Source organism: Lissotriton vulgaris, chromosome 3_1 (genome assembly GCF_964263255.1).
Source record: "Lissotriton vulgaris chromosome 3_1, aLisVul1.2, whole genome shotgun sequence".
Classification (NCBI taxonomy): domain Eukaryota; kingdom Metazoa; phylum Chordata; class Amphibia; order Caudata; family Salamandridae; genus Lissotriton; species Lissotriton vulgaris.
The window spans coordinates 1,503,553,890-1,503,563,192 of NC_141689.1; positions in this window are offsets into that span (position 1 = coordinate 1,503,553,890).

Genomic DNA, 9,303 nt, shown 5'->3' on the forward strand with positions numbered 1-9,303 from the left:
GTCCTGGTCCTGCCGAAGGAGGGTGGGGAGGGTGTTCCAGGTCTTGGCGGCGAGGTGGGAGAACGATCTGCTGCCAGAGGTCGCTCTTCGAATGCAGAGGACGGTGACAAGGGCGATGTTGGTGGAGCAGAGCTGGCGGTTCGGGGTGTAGAAGGTGGGTCGTCTGAGGTATGCCGGTCCGGTGTTATGGAGTGCCTTGTGTGCGTGGGTGAGGAGCTTGAAGGTGATCCTCTTGTTGACGGGAAGCCAGTGTGGGTCTCTCAGGTAGGGTGTGATGTGGCTGTGGCAAGGGATGTCGAGGATCAGGCGTGCAGAGGCATTCTGAATGCGTTGTAGTCGTTTCAGGAGTTTGGCCGAGGCTCCTGCGTAGAGGGCATTTCTGTAGTCCAGCCTGCTGCTGACGAGGGCCTGGTGACCATTCTTCTTGTTTCGGTGGGGATCCACCTGTAGATCTTGCGTAGCATGCGGAGGGTGTTGAAGCAGGAGGACAAGACGGCGTTGACCTGTTTTGACATGGAGAGGGTGGAGTAGAGGATGAAACCCAGGTTGTATGCGTGGTCGGTCGGTGCTGTTCCCAGTGCGGTAGGCCACCAGGAGTCGTCCCAGGCGGAGGGAGTGAACCCAAGGAGGAAGATTTCTGTCTTGTCTGAGTTAAGCTTCAGACGGTTGTTCTTCATCCACTCGGCAACAGCTTTAATTTCTTCGGAGGTTAGTTTTGGCGGTGAGGGGTTCCTTGGTGAGAGAGAGGATGAGCTGGGTGTCGTCGGCATAGGAAATGATGTTGAGGTCATGCAGTCGGGCGACGTGGGCGAGAGTTGCCATGTTGATGTTGAAGAGTGTCGGGCTGAGGGACGAGCCCTGGGGTACGCCGCAGATGATCTTGTTGGCTTCAGAGCGGAAAGGGGGGAGACAGATGCTCTGGGTTCTGCCGGAGAGGAAGGAGGTGGTCCAGTCCAGAGCCTTGTCTCAGATTCCTGCGTCGTGGAGGCGTGTGCATTGGGTGCGGTAGCAGACTGTGTCGAAGGCAGCTGATAGATCCAGGAGGATGAGGGCCGCTGTTTCGCCTTTGTCCAACAGGACCCTGATGTCTTCGGTGGCGGCGATGAGGGCAGTTTCGGTGCTGCGAAACCCAGATTGGGACGGGTCCAGGATACTATTCACCTCGAGGTAGCGGGTAAGCTGTTTGTTGACTGTCTTCTCCATGACCTTCGCCGGGAACGGGTGCAGAGAGATGAGTCGGAAGTTCTTGAGGTCCATAGGGTCCGCCTTGGGTTTTTTGAGTAGGGTGTTGATCTCAGCGTGCTTCCAGCTCTCCAGGAAGGTTGCTGTCTCAAAGGAGATGTTGATGGCTTTCCGGAGGTGGGGTGCGATTGTGGTGCTGGCTTTGTTGAAGATGTGGGCAGGGGTCTGACGGAGAGCCGGAGTGGATGGTGTTCATGATTTTGATGGTGTAGTCGTCATTTATGTTGGTCCAGGAGAGCAAGGGGTCAGTGCGGATGGAGGTCGTGGGGGCGGAGGTCTCTGTGGCTGTCGGTGCAGTCATGAAGTTGAAGCTGTTGTGGATGTCTGCAATCTTGCGGAGGAAGAAGGTGGCAAGGGAGTCGCACAGGTCTAGCGAAGGTGGGATGTCATTGGTGTTGGAGAGTTCCTTAACGATGCTGAAGAGCTCTTTGCTGTTGTGTGTGTTGTTGTCTAGGCGGTCTTTGAAGTAAGCCCTTTTGGCGGATCTGATGAGGTGGTGGTGTCTGCGGGTGGCGTTCTTATGGGCTGCGTAGCTGTCTGGTGTCTGTTTGCAGTGCCATTTTTTCTCTAGTTTTCGGCAGGTTTTCTTGGAGACCTGGAGGTCATCGTTGACCCAGCTTGCTCTCTTGCTGGTGTGTATGTTGCAGGGTTTCCTGATCGGGGCGAGAGTGTTGGCGCAATCGTTGATCCAAAGTCTGAGGTTGTGGGTGTCGGTGGGGTCTGCAGGAGGGCTCCGGGCGATGGTGGTGGTAAGCTGGTCTTTGTTGAATTTGCTCCAGCTGCGGTGAGAGATCTGGTGGGTACGGTGTGAGTTTCCGGAAGGTGAAGTGGATGCAGCGATGGTCGGTCCAGTGGAGTTTGTGGTGTGGCTGAAGGAGACATGGGAGCTGGCGGAGAAGATGGGGTCAAGCGTGTGGCTGGCCGAGTGGGTGGGTGTTGTGACGAGCTGGCTGAGTCCGAGTTTGATGAGGTTGTCGATCAGGGTGGTGGAGTTGGTGTCGTTGTTGTTCTTGAGGTGGAAGTTCAGGTTCCCGAAGGAGGATGTAGTCTGTGGAGGCGAGGGCGTGTGCACTGAAGAAGTCGGTGAAGGAGTCCGGGGGGGGGTCTGTAGATGAGAGTTCCTCTGAGGGTGGTGTTGGGACGGTGTGGATCTGGAAGCGCAGGTGTTCGGCGGTGCTGAGTATGTTGATGGTGCTGGTAGAGACTCGGAGCGTGTTCCTGTGGATGATGGCCTCCCGCTCCATTGTTGTGGTCCCTGCGGGTGATCTTGTAGCTGTCCGGGATGGCTACGGCGATGTCAGGCGCCGAGGAGGGGTTCATCCAGGTCTCCGTAAGGATGGTGACGTCTGGGGAGATGGAGTCGAGTAGGTCCCAGAGTTCGATGTGTTTGCGGGCGGAGCGGGTGTTGAGAAGGATGCAACTGAGGTGGTTGAGTTATTTCACAGTGGGTGGGTTGGTGGATCAATTTCTGGTGAAACTGCAGTTCTGGCATGAGAAGGGTTCATGGGTGCCTTAAGATGTCTTCTCAAAGCTTGGCTCTTCAATCAGTAGCAGCACCATCTCTCTCCCCCCCCCCCCCAGCGCCTTGAGACCCTCACAGGTATGTAGCACGCTTAACAAATGCCTTGATTGATTGATTTCCACTTACCATGCCAAAAACCTCTGCATCATCTTGAACAATAGACTCACGATGGTCATACAAATCAACTGTCACCTCCTTCTGCTTCTTCATCCTACGTATTTTCTGCAAAATATTCCAATGGCTCCCCAATCATACCAGACAAAGTGTCATCTGGGCCTTCATCACCAGCAAACTACACTACGATAACACACTGTACGCTGGCATTATGAATCAACTCATACAAAGACTATTTTGGATGTCAACCAACTGTTTAAAGTTGAACTCTGACAAAACAGAGGTACTTATTTTTGGAACCCTTCTGCCAGCATGGCCTTCGAGTTGGTGGCCTGATACCTTTGGTATGCCTCCTATCCCCGCTACCAAAGTCAGGAACCTTGGCATCATCTTCGATGATGCCCTAAATTTTATGGACCATGCCAATAAAACGGTGTCTTCGGCACATATAAAGCTTAAGATGATCAGGAAAATACACCCTTTTCTACCTGAATCAGCCATTAAGACACTGGTCACATCTCTTGTTCTGTCCTCCCTGGACTACTGTAATGGTCTCTTTCTAAATGCTCAAGCCAGAGTCATTACCAAATTGCAGACCATTCAAAACGCCGCAGCACGCCTGCTTGCTGGCAAAACCAAATTCGAATCCATCTCCAATAGCATTAAAGACCTTCACTGGCTCACCGTGCAGAAAAGAATCCAATTCAAAGCTTTATGCATTGTGTTCAAGGCACTTAACAACCAAGGCCCCCAGTTTTTAAGAGACCAACTTCAATTGCACAAACCTTCCAGAGCCTTAAGGTCAGCCACCCTAAACCAATTAGTTACCCCCCGTACCAAAATTGTCACCTGGGGCGATCGCCGCTTTCTGGTGGCCGCCCCCAGGCTTTGGAATACTCTGCCTCTCAACATCAAGCGAAGTCCCACCCTCCTTCAATTCCGTAAGCTTTTGAAAACCTGGTTGTTCACTCAATAGTCAATCAGCTCAGAGGCATTTACAAATAATTGGTTTACAGCGCCAAGACGCCCACGGGTATAAGCAGCGCTTTAGAAATGTTAAAAATAAATAAATAAATAAATAAATAAGACTACAGATTACCCAGAACACTGGCATTCTCTCACACACCTTCCCTGCAGCAGACACATCATGCCTCACCTCAGACAGCGACACTGGCTACCAATCCAGAAGTGATGCCAATTCAAATTGCTCACCCACGTATACAAACCCCTCCACAATGTCAGACCTGCCTTCCTCTACCGCCACTACCAACAATTGCATGTTCCACGTGCCAAGTCTGGTCTTATAAAACTAACTTCTGTATGACCAGAACTGGACCTGTGGTGGCATCATTTATTCTTTGAGGGGTTTTGAGCGCAGGAGTGATGATATTTTGCCCAATCCACATGGATTGGAAACAGTGTATTTGGAGTACCTCAATAGCAAAAGGCCAGCATTTACAAAAAAATATGAATCTTGTTCTACTAGGGCTGGCATCTCCTACTTTGTCTGCTCACAGATGGAAGCATAGTCTTGTCTGTTACTATGGCAACCCTCAACTCCGCAATTCTTTTGTAATGCATTTGCAGTTGCCAGGACTGGAGCCCATTATCCCAGGTGCACAGCAAGCAATGGAGAGAGTGCCTTTGATGCCAGCAATGAAAGGCTCCCTTATTGTCGCATGTCTTCTATTCAGAGTGCATTAAAACAGAAAAAAGGTTGAGCACCTCCAGAACAAGTAGTTGCGATGGGTCATATGTGTCCTCTGCAGATTCTGTAACTTAGAAATAGCTCACCAGCCATGCTTGGGGCCTGCATACATTGTTCCTGAGGTCATAGTACAGTTGACAACTACGTAATGTTCCACAGCGTTGATTGAATGTAAATGGCAACCTGTACCTGGCAGTTTCCAGATTTTAGCAACCCATCTGGAACTTGAAATATCTAAAGAATTTGACATGCGGCAGGCGATAAAGAATCTTCAGATCTAGGAAGATAGGCGGGGCTTTTTCCTCCTGTCTCCAGTTTTGCCACTTGAAGACTGGTTACTTTTCAGGTCTCACATAGCGTTGCAGCACGCACGCGCCACTCGTTCTGCAAGGCATATTCTAGTAGGGTATGTTTTAGAAGTGGAGTGGAAGCCCAACCCATCTTTTTCATTGGCTGGTGTGAGAAGTTGGCCTGGTATATGATGCTCACTAGTTCTAGTGATCACCTTGTACCATGCCAAGCAACCCTTATGATGATTGGTTGTAAGTCAACCTTATAGACCAGCTATCCTAGTAGCGTGGACAAAGCAGTCTTAGGCTAAACTCTGTAAAGGCATGTGAAGCAAGCTGTTTTACCATACACAATCCCCTTGAATACCAAATGAAAGGACACCACACAGATATATATTGAAAATATATATATATATTTATTTACTACAAAATCCCCTATACTCTTTATGAGCACAGAAGCAAATGCGTTAAAACAAAACACAGTTTAAATACACAAAAGTTGCACAATATGGATGAGCCCTAGGGGCCACCTAAACCATATACTAAAATAGTGGTATAAGAACCACCTAGCTGAAAGGAAGTAGGCCTAGGGAATCGCTGAAGCTGTTCGGGACTAACAGTGAAGAAGTCGGGAACGGCCCGCGGGACTCGGGTGCAGTGCGCAATGGTGCGTAAAAGTTACAAAGTTAGGGGCAGATTTATGAAAGACTTGCGCCGCCGGTGCGTCACTTTTTCCCATGTTAAAAATGACGCACCGGCGGCGCAAGTCCTTCATAAATCTGCCCCTTAGTTATTAAGGAACCTTCCGAGTGACCTAGAAGAATGAAACTTTAGACACAGACACTAGAGGTGTGTACCAGTGTAGGAACACCGGCGTTGCTGAGTTACCTCACCCACAGGAAGCGGGTGCACAGGTGCGAAGTAGTGTCGGGTTTCGTCACGCAGGTCGATGGTGCTTGGAGCTGAAGATGCTGCAGGCTGCTCGATGTGAAGAGTTACGGTGGACGCAAGGGTGGATCTGAAGTGGTGAAGACCTGAAAGCAGAGGGGACAATGTTCAAAGTCACTAGCCAGTGACTACTGTGGAACCAGGATGGAACCAGGCGATGTCGGGTGCAAACAGGCGATGAGGTGTAGCTTCTCTCTGCAGCCACGTGGACACGAAGAAGCCGAGGACGCCCAGGAGTCGATCACGAGCTGTCTCACGAAGGCTCTAGCTGATGGCGGTGTCGGCAACTTGATCGGAGGAAACAGGCTTTGGCTAATGCAAGCCACACAGGAATCGGAAAAAGCTTATCACTCGGACCAGCAAGGTCAGAGCGGGCGCTCCTTTTTACAGGAGCGAGGGCAAGTCTGGAGCAACCAGACCCGTAATGTAGATTGTAGGTTTCGTCGCCAAGATTGCTGCTGACCACGTGGCAAGTGGCCGGGATGGCGCGTCGAGTCGCACGATGCAAAAGGGTGTGGGGCTCCTCAAACCCAAAGCACAGCTTTGAGGATGCCTCGGGTGCTGCGCAGTCAGCTTCTCTGGGGTCTTTCGAGATGTCCGGTCCCACGTCTCTCGGTGCCTCCATGGGTCCCTTCTTTGCAGGTACTGTGGATCGGGGTGTTAGAAGTCTGGGTCTAGCCAGGCTCTGGGCTCGGGCTCCGGCAGGAGGAGGCGGCAAAGCAGACGTTGAGTTGCTGGATGGTGCCTGTGTTCACAGGGTGGCCACTCCTAGGCCACAAGGGAGATGCTCTTCAGTCTTCTGTGCAGCAGAATGTGGAAGTCCAGTCGTCTTCTTAGTTTCAAGTTGATTCAGGATGATCTGAGGTGCTATGGCACTGCTCCCACTCTTATTCCCAATCTGAGGGGTGGATCACCTGCTAGGTCCCTCCTCTGGGTGGGACCAGGAAGGGGGGCGGTTACACCCCCTTTCCTTTGTCCAGCTCCGTGCCAGGACTGGGGCTGGGAAGCCCCAGGACCGGTTTGAACTGGCTTTTGCACGAGGACACCTTGTGTGCCCCGGGCATGTCTGCTTCTATTCAGCCCTGTCCTACCCAATACACAAAATCCGGTCTGAGGTGGTGCTCGCACCTCCCAAGGCAGGAAACCCTTTGTCCAAGCCTCCCTCGCTGGAAGGACTCCCAACAGCAGGAGGTCAGACTTGTGTCTGTGGTGGCAGCATCCATTTTGTGATGCTGAGGCTCTGGTTAACTTTAACCGGGGTTCAGGTTATATACATGTCGTGTCCCTCTAGAAGGGTGGAATGCTATCCCCGTCGACAGAACTGTCGAGGGGATAGTATTACAAATCGTATGACACCTTACTCGACACGTTTTGATAAAGCCAAACCAAAGTTAGCATATAACCGTGAGGATTATAATGCACTTAAGAGTATATGGTATGGCAATATCCCAGAACAGCTAAGGGAGTTTTTCCTGACAGCTGCAGACAGGCTCAGCTCATGCTAGAGCACCGTCTCACATGAAACCTCGTACTCTGCATCCAGGATTGTTAAGGCCTGCCATAGAAGTGACTTATAAGTGAACATGTGTCCAGTTAGGTTTAGATATAGGTATACTATGTCTAAGTAAGAGGTGATTACACCAACTTACCCCAGCTGAGTGATCAGCCAGTTGTGTCAAATATGGAGGCCAGGCCAGGGGTGGCACAATACATGCTGCAGCCCCTGGTAGGCCTTGGCTACACCTATGCCCTGGGTACCTATGGTACACTGTTACAGGGGCCTATAAGGTGAACCAGTTCCAATTGTGTATGCACCTGAGGTACATGGAGTCCATTTTAAGGAGAGAGCAATTAGCCTGGGGCCCGGAATAGCAGGATCCCAGGCCAACTATGTCAAAAACCAGCTAAACACCAGGCAAAAGGTTTGGGGATAACCATAGTCAGATATCCACCTTCCAACAGCTGGCATCATCGTCAATGGTAAATGCTGGCTTCCGATTGATAATGAGGCTTCTTAGTCCTGCCTTGTTACTGCCCTGTCTCCTTTTGGGACCGCCCATCTGGACTAGATTGTCTCCTTCATTAGTTGGTAAGCATGCACTATTTAGAAAATGGACTCTGATAGGGACAATGGCGGCTGCAGCGCTATGCGCTCTAAATTGTATGTTTTAAAAAAATTACTTTAATGAGCGCAGTGCCTGCTAGGGACACCGCGCTCACTTTATTTATATTTTACATTTATGTTGAGCGTGGTGCTGCTTCAAGAACACCGCGCTCCGTTTCTTTATATATTTTTAGGTCTCGCGTGGGCGGAGAAACGAAGCTGCCAAGCCCTGCGAGAGATATTGTTCTAAAAAGGGTACTGTAAGCCCCGCCCCTCCTTTCCATTGGGTAGAGTCAGCGTTCATGGGAAACGCTGGCTTCCCAGTGGAAAAGAGGGGCTTTGGGTGCCACCCTGTCCGATTTTCGTACTGCCTCTCCGGACAAGGTAGACAAGCAGATAAGAAAATTCTTCACACAGCTGTGAAGCAGGCCCAGGCCTTTACGCTGCCTTCATACCTGCAGCACGCGCCACTGCTGGTCTCTTATTGGACAGTGTACTCAGCAGCAGCTCTATGGCCAGGCTCTCCTTCCAGCGTCTGCAAGGAGGAGGGGGCGAGGAAGAGGGCTGTAGATGAAAGGAAGCTGCCACTGGAACTGTACGCCCGGCCTCGCTGTAAACACCGCACAGCGAGAAGAGGCTGGCACAAGGCGAGGCAGTGGCATGCGGCCTTGGGCCTGGGCCGAAGGCTCCAGGCTTTAAGCGTGTTATTGTAAATGCTCGTTTATGATTCACATTGGAGGACAGACAGCAGGTTTGCAATAAATCACTGTCGCTTTCACCTCCTCTGCAGTTTGAGAAATGCTTGGTTTTTTCTTCTTTTTTACTGTTTTCAAAACCTTCAGAGAGTTCGGAGGAATATATGAGGTTTGTGTCTGAGAGACGGGCATATGGGTGTCGTATTCAGAACCTCGGAATGTTTGTAGGCATGGGGGTGGGATTTGTATGAGGTGGGCGCTTTTGTGACTGAATTCCCACAGGAGTGGTCTCACCCGTGAGGGGTGTCTGTGGTGGAGTGTCCGTGGACCTCTCCGAGCGGTGGCGTCCGAGAAGGTGTCTGTGTGATATGTGACATCCGGGGCTCCCTACAAGGTGGTAATGTATCTGTTCTGGGCTAGTGGATCCTTCCAGATATTCCACAGGTGTCTAGACAGATCGTTGGTTGCCCGTAAATGTAGTGATGGCCATTCAAATGCGAAGTCACGTTTTTCCTGAAACAAATACATGTTCGAGATTTTTCCTCCATTTTTAACGACACTGGGTTTGTTTTTAGCCAGCATATTCAGTCAGCTCTTGTTTGTAGGTAAATAAATTCCCTTGGCATCCTTATTGTTCCACGACATAACAATGCATAATTTTCTTTACTTATCCTTATCCT